The sequence below is a fragment of the Dasypus novemcinctus genome, chromosome 28 (genome assembly GCF_030445035.2).
Source record: "Dasypus novemcinctus isolate mDasNov1 chromosome 28, mDasNov1.1.hap2, whole genome shotgun sequence".
In the NCBI taxonomy this organism is placed as follows: domain Eukaryota; kingdom Metazoa; phylum Chordata; class Mammalia; order Cingulata; family Dasypodidae; genus Dasypus; species Dasypus novemcinctus.
The window spans coordinates 29,131,865-29,152,020 of NC_080700.1; positions in this window are offsets into that span (position 1 = coordinate 29,131,865).

The window sequence follows — 20,156 nt, forward strand, 5'->3', positions numbered from 1 at the left end:
GAAGAGTCAAGATTCTGACTTCTGTCTGCCTCATTTGAATCCCAGCTCCACCACTGAGTAGCTTTGTGAATTAGGGCAAGTTACTTCCGGGTCTCACGCCTGGGTTTTCCCGTCCTCACGTCAGGGGAAGGACTCAACAAAGGCGATGCACATTTGGCTTAGACCTGATCAGCATTCCCTAAGAATCGGCTGTGATGATGATTATCATCACCGGGGCTGCAGCCTCCTCTTGGAATCTGCTCGGTTCGTTGGCCTTCTATGAGCATCAGAATAAGGAATGTATCACAATCATGAAAACCACTGTTGAAAAGAGGAATAAACAAGAGTCACTGTGCGGTTTTCCCAAGAGGTCCTAAGCAGGACAATGTGAGAGCACTGAACAGGGCAGAATCCAAATTGCAGAGGAAGGGTCCAGAAGGCAGGCAAGCTGGTGAGCGCCGTTCAATCACTCAACTGACACAGCCACTTTAATTTAGGCTTTTCATGGCAAAGTTTTCGACTGAAGCGAAGAACTTGAAATTAGTTCATTTAATTTTAACTTCATCCACATATACCATGAATAATGAATGCAGGCTCTAGAGAGGTTGGAAATACAAGCCGGCAGCAGCAAAAATGCAATTCAACCCAGAAAACTGCCTGCTAATAATGTTATGGAGAAATCCCATGCTGAAGAGTCAGAAGGGGGAAGGCATTTGAATAACAGCAGCATTTAGAAAGACATAAAGGAAATGGTAGAAATAAAATCAATATTCAGTGTTTCCTGAGCATTGCCAATTTGCCAGAAGCCATAGAGAACATATAGGTGGGGACAGTTTGCAATTTCAAAATTGGATAGATCAAATTTATTCATTTCTATGCTCCTGCCTTTGGTCAAGACACCGCTCCACTCTGGAGTTATTAATTCATTCTTTCTTTCAACAGATATTCATTAAGTCCCTACCACGAGCTAGATGTCATGCTAGAACCTCTGGCTTCTACTCTAAAGCTTCACTGTCCAGCTCTAGCCAAGTCTAACTGCTTCAGTGATAGCCCCTATTATGCTTAAGTGAAAGAAACGAAAATATACAATTAAAGAAAAAAGTATGGGAAAGTGGATATAGCTCAGTGGTTGAGCACCAGCTTCCTATGTATAAGGTCCTGGGTTCAATCTCTGGTACCTCCTAAAGAAAAGGAAAAGAAAGGTGTATGTAACTATTTCTGCATTTGGTGTGGGGGTGGGGAGAGGGAAAAAGAGTACAGCAGAATCTTCTTGAGAAGGAAATGATCTTTAGTTTTAGAAAACACTTTAACAAACCCTGTGTTATATAAAAGTCCAAGATTAGTTCAGAAAAGAGAGGCTTAAATAATAAATGGAAAAAATTATAGATGGGCAGATGATAGGAATAGAGATTAGAGAGATCATAGATAGATAGATAGATAGATAGATAGATAGATAGATAGATAGATAGATAAATAGATAACACAATATATAGAATAGAGACCTAGATATAGACAGATAAAATACCTAAGGATGGCATCTTTTTACTACATTATATTTCTTACATTTTAACTTAAGAGATTGAGAGTTTTCCCTGGACACCAAAGAGATGAGGGTTAGACTGGGCTATCTTGGGACTCTAGGGGGATGAGATGATACAGGGGAGCCTGGTCTGAAAAGAGTGGATCCTTACGACATACATCCCCGAGGGGAGAAGTAAATAGAAGGATCCCTCCATGGTGAAGATTCCTAACGAAATTTACCAGCAGTGAATGCAATACCCATTTAAAGTTTTTCCTAGTCCTTGCTTCCATTCGTCGCCCTTAGGCTGCTGCGCACAAAAGTGCGTGTGAGTGGGGCTGGGTGGGATGGAGGGTGGGGGCTGTTTCTTTGTTTGGTGCTAGGCAGAATGGAATGAGGACAGTTGCCTGGATGGGAGAGCAACCAGCCCTAGAGGTGACCAAGGGGAAACAGGAGCAGCAGGTTATAGGGTGAAGTGATAAACAGCGGCCAGGAAGAGCGGATGAACCCAGAAACAGTGGAGAGGGTGATGGACCTCCACATCAGTTGGAGGCTTGGCTATTTTGTTAAGCTATTCCAAGGAGACTTCAGAGGACAGTATGCATTGGAAACAAGAGTTGTACACGTATATTCTATACCCTAAGGTTTGACAAGTAATTGCTTCTGTCGTAGATTTAATACAAAATGTCCCTAAGTCTCCACCCCTCATGATACTCCCTTTGCAATGGGACTTTGCAGCTCTTCTAACCAAGGGGTCAGCCAACCTGGCCAAGTGCCTTCCTTTGACCATAAGAGGCAGTGGAAGTGAGGGTGTCCCACCCAGAGCCTAGGGTGCGAGAAGACTTGCACGCTTCTCTTCTGTGTCCCAGAACCCTGCTCTCCCCATGAGAATGATCTTGGGCTAGTCAGCTGGTGGTTGACAGATCACATGGAGGAGAGCCCAGTGGGCTCAGCCAAAGCCATCCCAGACCAGCCTGTAGCCAGCCAGATCCCAAAGATCTAGGAGTACCCAGACAAGACCAGCAGAACTACCCCCTGGCTCAGCTGACCACAGATGCCTGACCAAGCCCAGCTAAGGAGGGGAAAAGGCTCAGATCACTGGGAGCCTCGTGGAGTGATAAAGACTAGTATTTTAAGCACTGAGCTTTGAGCTGGTTTGCAATTCAACAAATTAACTGATAGGGAAACAGACTTGGCCCAGTGGTTAGGGCGTCCGTCTACCACATGGGAGGTCCACGGTTCAAACCCCGGGCCTCCTTGACCCGTGTGGAGCTGGCTGATGCGCGCAAGGAGTGCCATGTCACGCAGGGGTGTCCCCAGCGTAGGGGAGCCCCACGCTCAAGGAGTGCGCCCATAAGGAGAGCCGCCCAGCACCAAAGAAAGAGCAGCCTGCCCAGCAATGGCGCCGCCCACACTTCCCGTGCCGCTGACAAGAGAAGCGGACAAAGAAACAAGACACAGCAAATAGACACAGAGAACAGACAACCAGGGGAGGGGGGGAATTAAATAAATAAAATAAATCTTTTTAAAAAAAATTAACTGATAAACTTCCTAATTACTTTCTATGTATTTGTCTTGCCCCTCCAAATAGTCTCTAAACTCGCACTGTCTAATACAGTACAAGCCGTTTGTGGCTAGTGAGCATTGGAAATGTGGCTAGTTCTATTTGGGATGGGCTGTAGGTATAAGAAACACACTGGATTTTGAAGAAATAGTACAAAACAAAGAATGTAAACCATCTCATTTTTTCCTTTTTTTTAAGGAAGTACCGGAGATTGAACCCAGGATCTTGTACGAGTGAAACACACATTCAAACACTGAGCTACCCCTGCTCCTCAATTTTAAAAATATTGATTATATATCACAATGATAATAGTTTGGACAGGTTAGGGTAAATAAAATACCTTAATAAAACTAATTTTGCCTGTTGCTTGTTAACATTTTTTTCAAGTGGCTACTAGAATATTTTAAATTACATATGTGGCTCACATCCTGTTCCTACTGAACAGCACTGCCATAAATGACATTTCATCAGGATCCACCACCCTGTACTAACCCCTCATGTACGCACTGCTGAACTCAGTGTGGGCACAAAGTAGGTGCTAAAGAAAGACCTCTTGTTTGATGAATAGTAGCCTCCCTTCACGTGTATCAAGAAGAAACGCTGATGTTACACCTTGGGTGGTCAGCAAGCGTGAGCACCTTTGCCTTCACTCCATGAAACTCTGAGGTCTCTGACAAGCATCCATTGCCCTTCCTTTTGTACAAGCCTTTTACCCTTCCTCTGGGGAGCCATAGTTTCCCCAGCCTCAGCCGTGTGGTTCGACCTGCTCCACCTGGGGCTCTGAGGTAGGCAGGTACCCTGGGCCTAGCCTATGAGAGGAGCACATGCTTCTGGTTCAAAAACTGCAAATGTGACTCAAGATAGACCAAAGAGAATGAAGTGACAACTTCTGCTGGAGCTGGAATTCCAAGCTGGTAAGATGGAAGCTGGAGCTGAAGAGAGCCTCTCTAAAGATAAAATCAACAGAGAGGAAAGCAGAACTGAGAAAGAGGAGTGGGGAGTGGAGCTCTGGAGAGAGGAAAGGAAACTGGGACACAGAAACAGGGAAAGAGAGAGGCGATCTATGTTCCAGTGTTAGCTCTTGCATTTAGTCATGTGAACCAGCTCTGCCCCCTGAACTGCTCCATTTTGTGGGCCACTATAATCCTTTGATTCCCCCTAAGCTAGGTTGAGTTGAGTTTCATTCTTTTGCAATCAAAAGAGTCCCACCTAACACAGTCATTCTGTAAAACTGGAGTTAGAGGTCAGGGAGAAGATCAGATAACCAAGAGCATGTTATTTTTTCCTGATAAAAAATGTATCAAAGGACTTGGGGAACAGGTTGCCCATGCTTTTGATCCATCTTCAATCAGCCCTTCCCAGGAACAAAACTGAGAAAGTGAAGTTTATCACTGAGGACCTGATTTCCTCTTTTTGCACCTTTCTCTGTCTGGTGGACCCAAATTCATCTCCTCAGGGAAAAGTGCTGATCACAGACATTAAGCAACTAGGATCTGCTGGTTTCCCATTGCCTTAGGAGAATCCCAGGGGTGCATGAGAAGACAGTAAGAAGAGAGACAAGTCAGTTTCAAGACACACGTGAGTATGGCAACTCCAGCTGGGGCAAGAGAAGATACCAGCTTGTCCTCGCTTCAGGACAGTTTCATTCTGAAGATGAGCCTTGGTGGCATTCAGATATCCTACCAACCCAGATGCCCTCCAGACGGGAAAACAGAGAGGAGTGCCCTGGGCAATAAGGAGTTCCATCAGGACTCGTGGATTTATTAATCAAGAACAAGGTGCCCGGGATGGGGCAGCCCAATCAAAAGGAGCTGGCAAAGGGCTCTTCCATTCAGCTAGCCTAGCACGGATTCGGTCTCCAGGAAGCAGGCTCTGAGATGGGGACAGGATCAGCACCCACAAAAGAGAATGGAAGGAGGCAGGATTATGCAGAGGGAGAAGCCAAGCTGTGATGCAGAGAGTTGGTGAAGAGAGGACTTCTCAGAGATCTGTCGAGTTGGGTGGCAGGGCTGAGGATTTTATGCTTCCGCTTAGGTCAGTCATTGGATACAGGCTGCCCCAGAAAGACGGTGTGACCTTAGGCAATGCAACTCTCTTCAGCTGAGACAATCCCTGCAAGGACAATCAGTGGAGGGTGATATGCCAGCAGTTGGTGCAATGAACCCTTTATTCCTGAAGTGGGATCTGCCCAGCCATCCCCCTACTTTTAACCACTCTCCACACTAGACTTCAAAAACTGTGGAACACTGACAGCTCCTTGGTGGATGGTTACAGAACCAAGCTGGGTTCTATTGTACTCATAAGGATGCACTATTTGATATCTTACATGCCCCAAGTATTAGATGCAAAGTCAAGGCCGCCATAGGTAAGGAGATTCCATATTGCACTAGGGAGGACATAAGATGTTAGGGGAGGGAGGTGGGAAATGCTGGCACCTGAGGGGCTGCACCTAAAATCTTTACTTCTGAACAGTATGAGATCAAGATAAAACAACATGTTATGAGAGGTACAAAGATAATGCCATGTACAGATGCAAGAAAAGTAATAAAAGAAAATTTTGTATGTCGATGGAAATGGTAAACTTGAAAACTGGAAGTGGCAAACTTTTCCTATAAAGCTCCAGATATTACTTTGGGCTTTGAAGGCTGTATGGCTTCAACTCTGTCATTATAGTGTGAAAGCATAACGAAAGGAATGAGTGTGGCTATGTTCCAATAAAACTTTATTTACAAAAACAGTGTACTGGATTTGGCCCACAGGTCAACATTTGCTAACTTCTGCTATAAAAGCAACATGAAATACAGAATAGTTTATGAAAACTGCTTAATAGTCATGTGATTTTTTCATTCACCAATTTTTAGAACGTACCAGTTTTTGGGTTTTTTTTAATGTAGTTATCAGATGATGCTATTTAACTGAGTTCATGTTTTCTTAGGATTGCTTACCTATTAATGTGGTGAGCTACAGAAAAATGCATACATTCAAATATAGGAAATATATACACACACACATTAAGAACCAGACAAAGGGTTTCCATGATGGTAGTTTTGTCTCTTTCCTCATTCAGACATCATTGACACCCAGTCCAGCTGAAGCACAATGAAATGTTATCGTCTACGTATTTTTTTAGCAAGTGTTTAGGAGGAAACTCCTTGACAAAAGTCACTTACCCACTGCACTCAGCTCCCTGAACAAGAAGTAGAGAAAGGGAGCCAAAATCTCAGAACTTTGACTTGGTCTTCAAGAAGGGGAGTGAGAAGAAGAAACGGGACTTCTGCCATTGCACTATCTTAGAAATCCAAGTGGCCAAATTGCTCAGAAGACCGAGAGGCACAGGTTTTCTTTAAAGGAGCTATCTACTGGGCAGTTCTCTCCAGGAAGTTCAAAGTGACCCAGGCTGAAGAAATCAGAGAGCCATTGCATTGAGAATGCACTTAGCAGCACCTGGAAGGTGCTGGGAGCCTCGATGGTGCCAGACCAGAAGAGCCTCCATAGACTGTTGAAGGAAAGTCTCAGACAGCTCATCCCCAAGCAGAAATAAAATGAATTTGCAAGTTTAATGGTCATTGAATGAATGAAAATGTGCACATTTTACTTACTGAGCATATAAGCTGGTCATAAAGCTGTTAGTTCTAGAATGAGTGCTAAGAATCATGGATCATTAAATGATGTTATGCTTTTGTGATTTACTTCTTCTTTAGAAAACCAATATAATAAAAAGCTATCCGTCAGCAACCAGAGTCAAGCAGTTACAGAGTACATGTGGTATCCAAGTGTCAGTGATTACACGTGGCATGGAGAGTCAGGGAGAGTCCCACCTCAAAGAGAAGTGAAATATGTAAGAGTCAGTCATCCCACAGACACTGACTACATAACTATTATGTCCAAATCCTAGGAGATGCATGAAGGATACAGCAACCATTTCTCTTCTTCAGTATTCTCCTGGGAAAAGAAACGTATGCCTGGAAAATGCTACCCCCCAATCTTTGGTTACTCTATCACCAAGCCACATTCCAAAAACAAAAAAATTTAATTGTTGCCAGCAAAGAAGGTACAGTCCACTTGAATAGAAAAATGGAGAAAAATGATAATATGAGGGGTACGGTCAAATGCAAAAGATGTGGTACATAAAGAATAGGAATCTCATGTGAGGTGTTTTTGCTGTGGAATGGGCCTAGAGGCTGACAGGAATTGAGCAAGACAAGATATAAATAAGTTACCATAACATGATTCTATGAGTAGAACAATGATTAGATGGAACCCAAGGGAAGGACTGACTAGAGAATGGAAGAAGAGAGAGAAGGACAGACTTTATTGAGCAAGAGTCATCTGAGCTAAGCCTGAGTAGGAAGTCTCTAGATACAGAATAAGATTGAAGGACATAGCAGGTAGAGATAGGCTAATAAAGGCCCAGGGTCTATGGAATAGTTACTAACCACTGTGCATGTCTGAAAGGGAATCTTTGGACATGAAAATGGAAAAGGAGACCAGAGCCAAGTTGTTAAAGACTCTGAATCCCAAAAGAGTGTTTGGATTTTATCCTGGGGGCAATATAGAATTATTGTAGGATGTTAAGCAGAGATGTGGACGTGGCCAGCCCCCTTCTGACCTTGGTATGAAATCCAAAATCTTTAGCAAACCTATCAGACCCTGTGTGATCTAAGCACTGCCTAACTAACCAGTTTCATCTCATGCCACACCAGCCTTCCACTCTGAACTCCAGCCCTACCAATCCTTCTCCAGCTCCCATTTCTGCCACGAGCACCTGGTCCTCAATTATCTGCTCCCTACCTCCACCCAATTAACTAATCAATACTCATCCTACAGATCTTAGCTCAAAAGTCTTATCCATGAAGAAGTCTTCCCTGAAACACCAGCTATGAGATAAGATCATTTAGCCTCTGTACATCTCTTCTAAGCCACTTACCACAATTGCAATTTGATTGTGTGATTGATTGTTTAATGTCTGTCCTTCTGACTTACATGTCAACTTGATGAAAATGGGACCTGAGTCTGTCTAGTTTAATATTTATATTTTGTACCTCAGGCAGAGTCTTGAATATAATCAATACTTGCTATATACATGTGAAATTAATTGTCCAAGTGGGATGGGACATTAAAGATGAGAGTGCTAATTAATGACTGAATTAGGGTGATAATACCAAGAATGGGGCTTAGAGAGTGGATGTGACAGACTTGAGACTGGATGGTTGATTGAACATGAATGATGAGGGAGAGAAAGAAGTAAAGACCACCTCTTAGGTTTGTTATTTTTTAAAAATTTTTTTAATATTTTTTTATTTATTTCTCTCCCTTTCCCCCCACCCCAGTTGTCTGCTCTCTGTGTCCATCGCTGTGTGTTCTTCTGTGACCACTTCTATTCTTATCAGCAGCATTGGGAATCTGTGTTTCTTTTTGTTGCGTCATCTTACTGTGTCAGCTCTCTCTGTGTGCAACTCCTGGGCAGACTGCACTTTCTTCCACACTGGATGGCTCTCCTTACGGGGTGCACTCCTTGTGCGTGGGGCTCCCCTACGTAGGGGACACTCCTGCGTGGCAGGGCACTCCTTGCACGCATCAGCACTATGCATGGGCCAGCTCCACACAGGTTAAGGAGGCCTGGGGTTTGAACTGTGGACCTCCCATGTGGTAAGCAGATGCCCTATCCATTGAGCCAAGTCCACTTCCCCACCTCTTAGGCTTTGACCTCAGCTTTTTGTGTGGACGATGATGTGATACCACAAATTAAGACAGCAGGCACAGGAAATAATTAAAATAAATCAAGTGTAAAGAAATAGACATTAAAAGTTTGTGCAATATGACATCTGTCCTCAACTGCTATGTAGTGTATGGGACTCCTGTTCTACGTGTTTGTGCCATGAGTGTAGTTGTGTCTCCCAGTAAGACCATGTTCAAGTCCTAATCCCTGCTCTCATGAAGGTGATCCTATTTGGAAATAAAATCTTTGAAAGTGTGATTAGTTAAGAAGAGGCCAAATTGGATCAGGGTGAGTCCTAATCTGAAAGAATTGGATACAGACAGACAGATGCAAGGCAGAAGATGGCCATCTGCAAACAGGGAGGCAGAAATTGAAGTGATGCCTCCATAAGCCAATGACCACCAAGAGTTGCCTGCAAATACCAGACACTAGAAGAAGCAAGGAAAGTTTCTCCCCTACAGGTTTCTAGGGAGTATGGTCATGCTGACATCTTGATTTCAGGTATCTAGGCTCCAAAACTGTGAGACAATAAATTTCTGCTGTGTTAAGCTGTGCAGTTTGTGGTATACTTTGTTATAGCAGCTCTAGCAAACCAAGACAGCATATATTGGGCATGGGCAAGTTGTAGGACTTCTCTGACAGCAAACAGCTTGGTGAACCCGCATAACAAGTAAAAGAATATGTCAGCAAATTTTCAGGTGAGAAAGTGCATTGCCCTCCCACAAGGTCAGCTTCATCTGAGTGCCTCTTCCTTCAGGTTGACCCCATGTGTGCCTAATAACTCAGCTTGCTCTAGGCGCTAATTTGCAGGCTCACTCTCAAAGGCAAAGGTAGGCTCAGGCCACTTCCAAATAAGTCATAAGGTATAATTCCTGAAGGAACAAAAATAGAAATACTGTCCTTCAAAAACTTTGTCAGTATTTCAGTGTTTTTTTATATCAATGCCCCTAATACAATACAATAAAAAAAAAAATAGTTCCCACTATGTGACAGGCTACTTCAAATTGCTTGACTGGTAGATAAAGATGCATAAATCTTCATATATACTCATTTAATATTCACACTGTACACTCAATTAGGTACAATTATTATCCTATTTTCCAGATGAGGAAACAGAGGCACGGAAAAGATAGGTAACTTGCCCCAGTGCCACACCTGGTAAGAGGTGTAGAAAGAATTTATTCAATACAAGCAAGACTGGCTTCACACTGTGCCACCTTTTATTTATTTATTTTAAATTTTAATTTTATTTGTTAAACAGCTTTATTGAGATATAATTTGAACATCATACTAATAATCCAAAGTGTAAAGTTCAGTGGATTTTAATGTATTCACAGATATGTGCAAACACAACACAGTCAATTTGAAAACATTTTCATCACTTCAAAAAGAAACCCTGTGGGTGGGGAATGGGAGTTAATGATTCATGGGTACAGAGTTTCTATTTGGGGTGATGGAAAAGCTTTGGTAAAGGATGGTGGAAGTGGAAGCACAATATTGTGAATCAACACCACTGAATTTTATATTTCAGTGTGGTTAAAAGGGGAAATTTTAGGTTGTGTATGTGTTACTAGAATAAAAAAATTTAAAAACCATAAAACTGTACACAAAGAGTGAAACAATATTAAACAATGAATTGTAGTTAGTAGTATAATTATAATATTTGTTCATCGATTGTAACAAAGGTACCATACTAATGCAAAATGTTGATAGAAGGGGGAAATTGTGCGTATGTGTATGTGGGATATATGGAAACTCTTTACTTTCTGCATGGTTTTTCTGTAAACCTACAACTGCTCTAATTTTAGAAAAATGAAGAAAAGAAAGAAACTCAATTTAAACTATTGCCTTCTTATCTCCCCACATCCCCCACACCCTCCACAGCCTTCAGCAAGCACTCATCTACTTTCTATCTCTCTATATTTCCCTACTCTGGACTTTCATACATGAATAAATACAATAATATAAGGCCTGAACTTTTGTGATTGGTTTCTTTCACTTATAATGTTTTCAAGTTTCATCTAAGATGTAGCATGTCTCAGTACTTTTTTCCTTTCTGTGGCTGAATAATATTCAATTGTATGGGTATACCACATGAATAATGCTGCTACAAGCATTTGTATAAAGTGTTTACATTTCTCTTGTGTATATACATAGAAGTGAAATTGATGGGTAATATGATAACCTTATATTTAATTATTTGAGGAACTTCCATACTGTTCTTCAAAGCATCTGTTCCAATCTGCGGTCCCACAAGCAGCACATAAGGGTTCTGATTATTCCACTGCTGCATTAACACTTGTTATTATCTGACTTTTTTTTATTCTTGCCATCCTCGTGGGTATGAAGTGGTATTTCATTGGGGTTTGATTGTCATTTCCTTCATAACTAATGATGTTAAGCATTGTTGAGGATTTTTGCGTCTATATTCATAAGGGATATTGCTCTGTAATTTTATTTTCTTGTGGCATTTTTATCTGGCTTTGGTATTAAGGTGATATTGGCCTAACAGAAAGTGTTTACTCCTCTTCGAAACTTTGAAAGACTTTGCGCAGCATTGGTGTTAAAGCTGGATCATGATTTTAATCTATTCTGTCAATCTCTGCCCTTTGACTGGAGAATTTAATCCATTTACATTTAAAGTAACTACTGATGATGTATGGCTTTCTTCTGCTATTTTGCTACATGATCTCTGTAAGTCTTAAACATTTTTTGTCCCTTGATTCTTCCATTAATGCCTACTTTCACATTCCCTTGATTTTTTAATATTGTATTAAGCACCTTCTCAGTTCTTTCTGTATATAGTTTTCATGTATTTCCTTTGTGGTTACCATGGCATGGGCTTAAATTTAACAACTTAAATCTATAAAAATCACATCTGATTTGATATTTTCCATTTTAAATTAAGTTATTTATATTTTTATTATTGAATTATGAGTCCTTTATATAGTCCGCATACAAGTCACATTGGATATATGATTTGCACATATTTTCTCCCATTCTATGCGTTGTCTTTTCACTTTCTTGATGGTGTCCCTTGAAATACAAAAGTTTTTAATTTTGATTAAGCCCAATTTATCTCTTTTTTCTCTCATCTCTCGTGCTTGTCATATCTAAGAATCACATTGGACCCTCCCTGTTTGGTCTTACCCCTACACCATAACACAGTGATATAAAGAAATGCACATATACCTGTAGGCCAAAATTACAAGTGCCTACATTTGATCCTCTCTTTGAGCCCAAGGTCCTATCTTCTATGTGCATAAGTATTTGTTTATACCTGATTTAAACCTTTTATTTCATTTTTATTAGGCTATATGCTACCAAGGATCAAGGACTGAGGTCTTCGCTTCTTTTGTGCCCCCAACTAGAGCTCATTAGACATGCCGTGTTTAGAGTAAACCTTATTTAAATGACAAATTTAACATAGTGCGCATGAACTTGCTATCTACAAATCTTGAAGAGCAATATCATGTTTGTTTCTTTCATTTAAATCAAATTAAGTCCAACTCCAAACCAACATTCCACCGAAGTTTCTGGGATATTCTGTGTTCATGGATATATTAGGGTTGTGAGGGTGGTGGTAAGGTGTCCACGCTTTGGGTGTAAGTCCAAAGGGTCTTAAACAGAGGTAAACATTCAGTGGGGTCTTCTTTCCTTGATACACAATGGCTACCCCTGAGCCCAAATGATCCCTGAAGGTCAGGAGCTCTGCAGTTGGCATGTGACCTCAGGCCCAGGGCTCCTTGGCTCCTCAGCCAGCCTCATTGCACCTACCAGGTGTACAGGGCAGCAGATGTCCTCAAGGAGAGGAACCCCTTTCTCCACCCATCCCCATCTTGCTCATCACAGGCCCTGCCAACCCGTGCCCTCTTCCAACAAGCAGTAACCGTCTCCTATCCTTTGCCTTCAAAAGTAGTTTGTTTTGGGAAGTGGCTGAGGCTCAATCAGTTGGGCTCCCATCTACCATATGGGAGGCCCTGGGTTCATGTCCCGGGGCCTCCTTGTGAAGGCAGGCTGGCCCACGCGTTGCAGAGAGCTGATGGCCTGCGCACCACAGAGAGCCAGCGCAGCTGGATGACCCAACAAAGGGAGACAAGCAGGCACAGAAAAAGGTGACTAGACACAGAGAACAGACAGCAAAACCAGCTGCAAGGGGGAAGGGAATAAATGAATAAAATAAACCTTAAAAAAAATAGTTCGTTTCTACTTTTCCCATTCAGGAAGACTAGTTAGAATGAAAAACAGAATTAAAAAAAACAAAACAAAACACCTCTGAGCAAAGCAAATGCCAATGCCCTGGACATTCTAGGGTTAAAAAAAAATCCAGATGGGAAAACCCATTAATTAATATTGCAACAAATTGCCCTTTCATTTTTATAAATGATCTACTGAAGAGGCCATTTTAGAAACATTTTCTACCCCATTCCCCAACACTTGCACTTCCACACACCACACCAAAACTTAATTATGGGTATTTGGAGTGAAGGGGACTTTGAGCAGCTTATTTGCTGCACATATTCGCTGAGTTCCCGTCACATCTCCAAAGCTCAGTTTCCTCCTTAGGGAAATGGAATTCCTGTCACTGTGTCCCAGAACACACAACCAGGTAAGGCATGATGACCCCACCTGGAATGACCCATTCTGTGCTTCCTCGATGCATTTCCCCTAAATCAAGGTGTTCGCTATTAAAGCTAACTGAAACACACGGATTCCCTGACAAAATGACACATTTAGATAGAACCCATGTGAAAACAGACTTAAGTTTCACCTGAAGCAAAACCCTGTCGCTGCCTAGTAGCCCTGCTGGGGACCTTGGGCTGACTTGCATCATCCCCCTTGCAGAGGGCCAGCATCTCAGGTGGAGCTGCAGAGCTGTGCAGATTCCCAAGAGTTAGGTTTGCAGCAAGAGCAGGTGGTGGCGCCTGGCCGTCGCGTCACCGCAGTCAATCACACAGATCTCAGTCCTGCCGGTAACGTGTGTGCAGCCGGAGCCGAGCCCAAATACTCAAAACCAATGCACCTGCCCTTGGTGACAGCTCCCCATCTCTGCCAGCAGCAGGTCAGCTTGCTAGCCTTTCCAGATGCAAACACAGGACACCCTCCAAGGAGCTGTTCCCAGGCTACAACCTGTCAGTCTTCATTTCCTGCAGAAGCCCAAATCATGATCAAGTTTCCCCAGGGGAAGTCTCAGGGCTGGACATGCCATTGGTCACTGGAAGGCTGGTGGGCTGGAGGGTGGGTGGCGAGACCAGTGATGGTAAAGCTGTCTGCAGAGTTTCACTCGCATGGCTGAGTCTGCTAATGAAGCAGATAAGGTCCAGGATGGCCACCCCCTCGCCTTATGGAAATAATTATTCAGGCAGTTGTTATTTCCCAATGAACACAGTAAGAGCCTGCCCAGGAATCAGAGGCAATGGGATTGCAACACACGCTTGTGGTTATCACTGCCGTTATTAACTGGCCTTTATAGAGTACCAACTGCACACTAAGAACTTCGTAATGGATTCTCTTTCAAGCCTCATAGAGCTTCTGCAGGATAAGCATAATGACTCCCATTTCACTAATGAAGAAACGGATGCTTCAGGAGGCCGAATAATTCCCTCCCTTGGAAACTGGGGACACGAAATGATTCCAGGTGGGGGAAACGGTGCTCAAACGCACGCCAAGCCATTGGTACTCAAAGGAGCTGCTTCCGGCTCTGGGAAGACGAGGCCAGTAGCCTTGACCCTGGTCCAGAAAGGCCCCAGAAGCTCCCAGAAACAGTCTTTCTGCAGGAAGGCCACCCAGGTTCTACGGACTCCACAGGCAGCAACTTCATGCAGAAATCTAGGAGAGTTCAGGACAGAGTCTTTAGAGCTACTCTAAAGCATCACCACGAGGGCACGTGCCCCCCACCCCAAGTCACAAATAAAGCTAAAATTGACCTCGTCAGGGGAGAGCACGGGCATGTCCCCTCTGATAAAGTATCCTGGGATGTTCCCAAGTCCTCAGAGATGCACCATGCCTCCCTCAGGGCCCACCAACACACAAATCTGGCCCCCAGAGAAACAAATCGCCACGGAGCCGAACTCTCAGCACCCTGCTTTGCACTCCTATAAAGAGCAAATCGCCCGACAAGTTAATTCCTCTTCAAGAATTTCGACTGCTATCAATGCTGGCCCCCTCCATTAATTTATGAGCTCCCAAAGCCTGTCTCTTGTGTGTGCACCCAGAGTGGAATGCATACAAATGGGGGCCGCCTGGAGGCAGCAGGGCCAGCCACTGCCAGAGCTCCGAGGTCAGAGCAAAGACTGCTTCCAAGCCTGAGGGATGTGTTCTCCCTTTTCCCTTCTCACAGACGATCTTTCTTTTCTTTTTTCTTATGCACAAAAAAGAAATTGACCCTGTGGTGCATGAGAACTTGGACCAAAATATGCATGTCTTGAGACTTCCCCTATTATATTTACACTCGCTTCCAAAACGCAGGTTTCCTTCAGAGACCTTATTAACAAAAACCTTTAGAAAGAATTCAAAATGGGCCGTATTATATTAAATATCCCCCTCTGCAGTGAGGCAGGTTTTGCTATTCATTTTTTTATATATATAAAATCAGGAAGAGACAGGGTGATGTAATGAAAACTAAAGTCTGGATTCCTTCTCGCTGTTTTACCAGCCAGCTGGCCACGCAAGAGAAGTTCCTCATATGTAAAAGAGGAATATCTCTGTCTTCCTTTCAGAAAAAAAAACAAAACAATTTAACTATAGTGACTTAAATGCGGGGAAGCGAGAAAAACAGGCTCAAGCATATCGGCAGGTGCATTTTAGTTTCTGTCCTTCAGAACCTAAAATTTGAGGGGTTTTATTCAACCAGCATTCACTGGACACCGGCTGGGTGACAGGTACAGGGCAAGGTGCCGGGGGCACAAGAGTGTATAAGAAGCGATAGCCATCACCAAGGTGCTGGCATAGCTCACAGCTTAATGTGGGAGAGGGGTCTCTTCAAACCAGCAGCAATACAGGTGAAGACATCCTGTAATTAATTGTCCCCCTCCCCAGGAAAGTGGGGGCATCTATCCCAAAAATAAGGTAACACATGACAATGGTACTATCTTATACAGTCTCTAATATATGGTCAACCCAGGTGTGTAAAGTGCCCTAAAAAATCAGACAAGAGAATGATACTCAGGGAGGGCAGGATATAAGGGAGGGAAGGAATCAGGGCTACATTTCATAAAACGTTCAAACTAAGCCTTAGAGGTCAAAGGGGAGTTCATAGGGTAGAGATGGAAGATGTCTTTTTCATTTTTTTAGGACGGCTTGAGATTGAACACGGCACCTTGAACATGGGAAGCAGGTGCTCAACCACTGAGCTATACCCACTCCACACTAACTTTACTTTAATGAAGTTAAAACTAAATCTAAAGAGTAAAGTTACATTGAAAGTTTCGGGGCCTCCCATATACCTCACCTGCTCCACCTCTCACGTTTCTTCACCTATTAACAATTAATATACACATATTGAAGCCTTGCTCCTAGCCATGGTCTATAGTTTACATTACGGTCTACACTTTGCACAACCCGATTTTGTAGTTTTTGACAAAACGCAGAAAGAGCTGCGTCTGTCATTGCAATATCATGCAGAACAATTCCAGTGTCCCAAAAATGTCCCATATTCCACCTTTCAGGGACATGAATAAAAGGGCAGAGACTTGAAAACAAAAAGGATATTCAGGAATCTCCGTGGATATCAGTCTGTCTAGGATATATTGTGGAGAAGAGCGATAGTAGAAGGAGGAAGGAAAAGAGAGCAGTAATGGACGAGACTGGACTTGGAGACAGGAAAGAGCCTGTCTTGGTTTTGCAACATCACGTCTCCTAGGAACATCACGTCTCCTAGGAACTAGCAGTGGAACAAGCCAAACAGGGCCAGGAGCTGGAACTAAATTGGAAATGGAGGTGACATATGCCCTTGGATGAAGGTGGGAGGAAAAAATTCAAGGATCCTACCCCGAGGAGAACACACTGTTGCAGGAACATGGTGGCAAAAACCCAGGCTGTGATGCAGGTGGCTAAAGGCACGAAGGAGCCCCGCAAAGAAAATAACGTAAAAACTATCTCCTGGCAATTGATCATGGTGTAATCTGGAAAAAACCTCAAGCCCCATGAGGCTCAATCTTTGTTTAAAGTAACACTCAAATAACAAAAGTCTAGCTGTCCTTCCCAAAATAATGGCTTTAAAAATAATTATTCTTGATTGCTGTCTCCTTCAACCCCTTCTCCACCAAAAATAAACAACCACCATGTATACGCCCAGGCAGAAACACTAGCAAAATTCCCAGCAGCTCTTTTTAAAATGCTTATCTGACATCTCTGCCACTCCCCAAAATTCCAAACTCATAGCAGCTGCTAAAAATCTTTTTTTCCTTTCGGCTCACAAAACTCTTTATGGGGTCATGTTATGGCCATGAACCTCCCTATTTCATATCTTTTTTCCCCTGTGTCATGAGGAAGGACCAACCCAGGTTTTGAGGGGCCTGAAACTTACCCAATTTGGGGCCCTCTTTAAGAAAAAGGATACAAAGTTATGGATAAAAAATGAGGGATAAATGTCAAACTTCATTTAGATTAGAAAAGAAATCACAACAAAGCATAATTATTAAAAACTTGACAAGTACAATAAACATAACAAAAAGAAAAAACAACATAATATTTTAACTGCCTGGTTTTGAAAAAAAATATTGAAATATTTTCCAAAGAGAGTAGAAAGATAATCAAGTCTTTCCACTAACATAGTTGAAGTTTGATTTTGTATTATTGAAAATTGAGAAGTTTCTTTTACTTCGCAACTCAAGAATGGAAATATCCTGAAAATTTGGATTATTGTCAAATATGAGAAAACCTCTATCAGATTTCTTCTGTCTGTGAGCTGTTAACCAACGCAGTCACTTTTTTGTATCTTTTATCTGTATCCTATAAGCACACACAAAATCTGAAAATATCATTTTATACATTTTTCCATAAAAAAGAAGGAAATGTGATATGCTTTTTTTAAAGATTTATTTTTTCTTTCTTTCTTTCTCTCCCCTTCGCCCCCCCCCCCCCCAGTTGTCTGCTCTGTGTGTCCATTCCCTGTGTGTTCTTCTGCATCCGCTTGCGTTATCCAGTGGCGCTGGGAAACTGTCTCTTTTTTGTTGTGTCATCTTGCTGCGTCAGCTCTCCGTGTGTGTAGTGCCACTACTGAGTGGGCTGTGTTTTTTTCATGCAGGGCAACTCTCCTTGCGGGGCACACTCCTTGTGCATGGGACGTCCCTCCTTCTGTGCAGCAGCACTGCGCATGGGCCAGTTTACCGCACAGGTCAGGAGACCCTGGGGATCAAACCCTGGACCCTCCACATGGTAGACAGACGCTCTATCAGTTGAGCCATGTCCAGTTCCCATGTGTTTTTATTTATATGTCCAGCATTATCAAATATATTACTGTCCAGGAACAACATTCATTTTAACTAGATGTCAATAAAAATGGGAAGAATTTCCCACAAATCAGCTGCTGGCTCCATACTTTATAAACCTGTTTCTCCTGCCCTCTGCACATCATATCATGTGCACAACCCATGGATCACAACACAGCCTCTGGAGGGGCAACTCCATGTCAAAATACCCAGTGTGCTGTTGCAGTAGGCAGTAGGTAAGTTCTTGGAACCCTTTTTTGTTTTTTAAACTACAGGAATTTATTGGTTTATGCTTTTGGAGTCTAGGAGAAGTCCAAAATTGAGACATCCAGCAAGGTAATCCTTTCCTTTCCCACTGAAGACTTGGGCATCCTGAGGTTGGCTACCAGCCCTCCTTGGTCCTTAGAGTCTCTGTCATGTGGAAGACTTTTTCTTACAAGGCCAGCCGATGACTGAAGTACAAAAGTATATCCTCCTACACCCACACTAAATGTCTCTCTGACTCAACTTCCCCTTAGATCTTAGAAATGCCCACATGAGGCGTCTTCGGGACATGGAGCTGCCCTGGATGGTGCTTCAGAGGTAATCACCGGACATTGTAAATCCTCACAGGGCCTACATGATGGAACAGAGGAGAGTATGGGCCATGATGTGAACCAATGTATATGAGGTGCAGAGGTGCCCAAAGATGTACTTACCAAATCCAATGGATGTGTCATGATGATGGGAACGAGTGTTGTTGGGGGGGGGGGAGAGGGGGGGGTGGGGGGGGTTGAATGGGACCTCACATATATATTTTTAATGTAATATTATTACAAAGTCAATAAAAAATAAAAAAATTAAAAAAAAAAAAAAAAAGAAATGCCCACATGAACATTCCAATTTCTCCCTACGTAAGGTGAGGCAAGACAGAGACAAACAGTTAAAGTTAAAACACCTTTTGGATGATTGAAAGGATAAGTCTAAGGTCATGTATATTATTAGAAGGAAAGATAAAAACTGTAAATAACATAGTGAAACCTCATGTAAAATATGAACATGGGTGATATTGCATATGCAAGACTGTTTTAACAAAACATAACATACAAATAAACTAGAGAGATGGGTACAGAATAGCAGCTATATATGGCAGGGGAAGCATAAAGAGATTGAGAGAGGGAAACAGACTTGGCCCAGTGGTTAGGACGTCCGTCTGCCACATGGGAGGTCTGCGGTTCAAACCCTGGGCCTCCTTGACCCATGTGGACCTGGCCCATGCGCAGTGCTGATGCGCGCAAGGAGTGCCCTGCCACGCAGGGGTGTCCCCCGCATAGGGGAGCCCCACGCGCAAGGAGTGGGCCCCATAAGGAGAGCCGCCCAGCGCGAAAGAAAGTGCAGCCTGCTCAGGAATGGTGCCGCACACATGGAGAGCTGACACAACAAGATGACACAACAAAAAGAGACACAGATTTCCGTGCCACTGACAACAACAGAAGCGGGACAAAGAAACAAGATACAGCAAATAGACACAGAGAACAGACAACCAGGGTGGGGTGGGGAGAGAAATAAATAAATAAATAAATCTTTTAAAAAAAGAGAGATTGAGAGATGATGAGATTTTTTTGTCTGTTTTTATGTTGTTTTTTATTATTATTGGAATAATGAAAATGCTTTTAAAAATGATTGAATTGACTTTTAATGCACAACTATGTCATAACAGCTAATACCATTGATTATATACTTTGGATGGGTTTGTGCTTTATTAATATGTATCAATAAAATTGATTTGTTAAAAAAAAAGTTTAAAAAAACACCCTTTGGAAATTTTAGAAAAGTATAAAATCACATGAATGGAATGCTAGGGTCCCTTCCAAGGCCAAGGAGAGATCTAAACAGATGAGCAAACTTGAAGTTTAAGCTTCATTAGCATCAAGGCAAACCCTCCTCTGTTCTTGAGAGAATAAA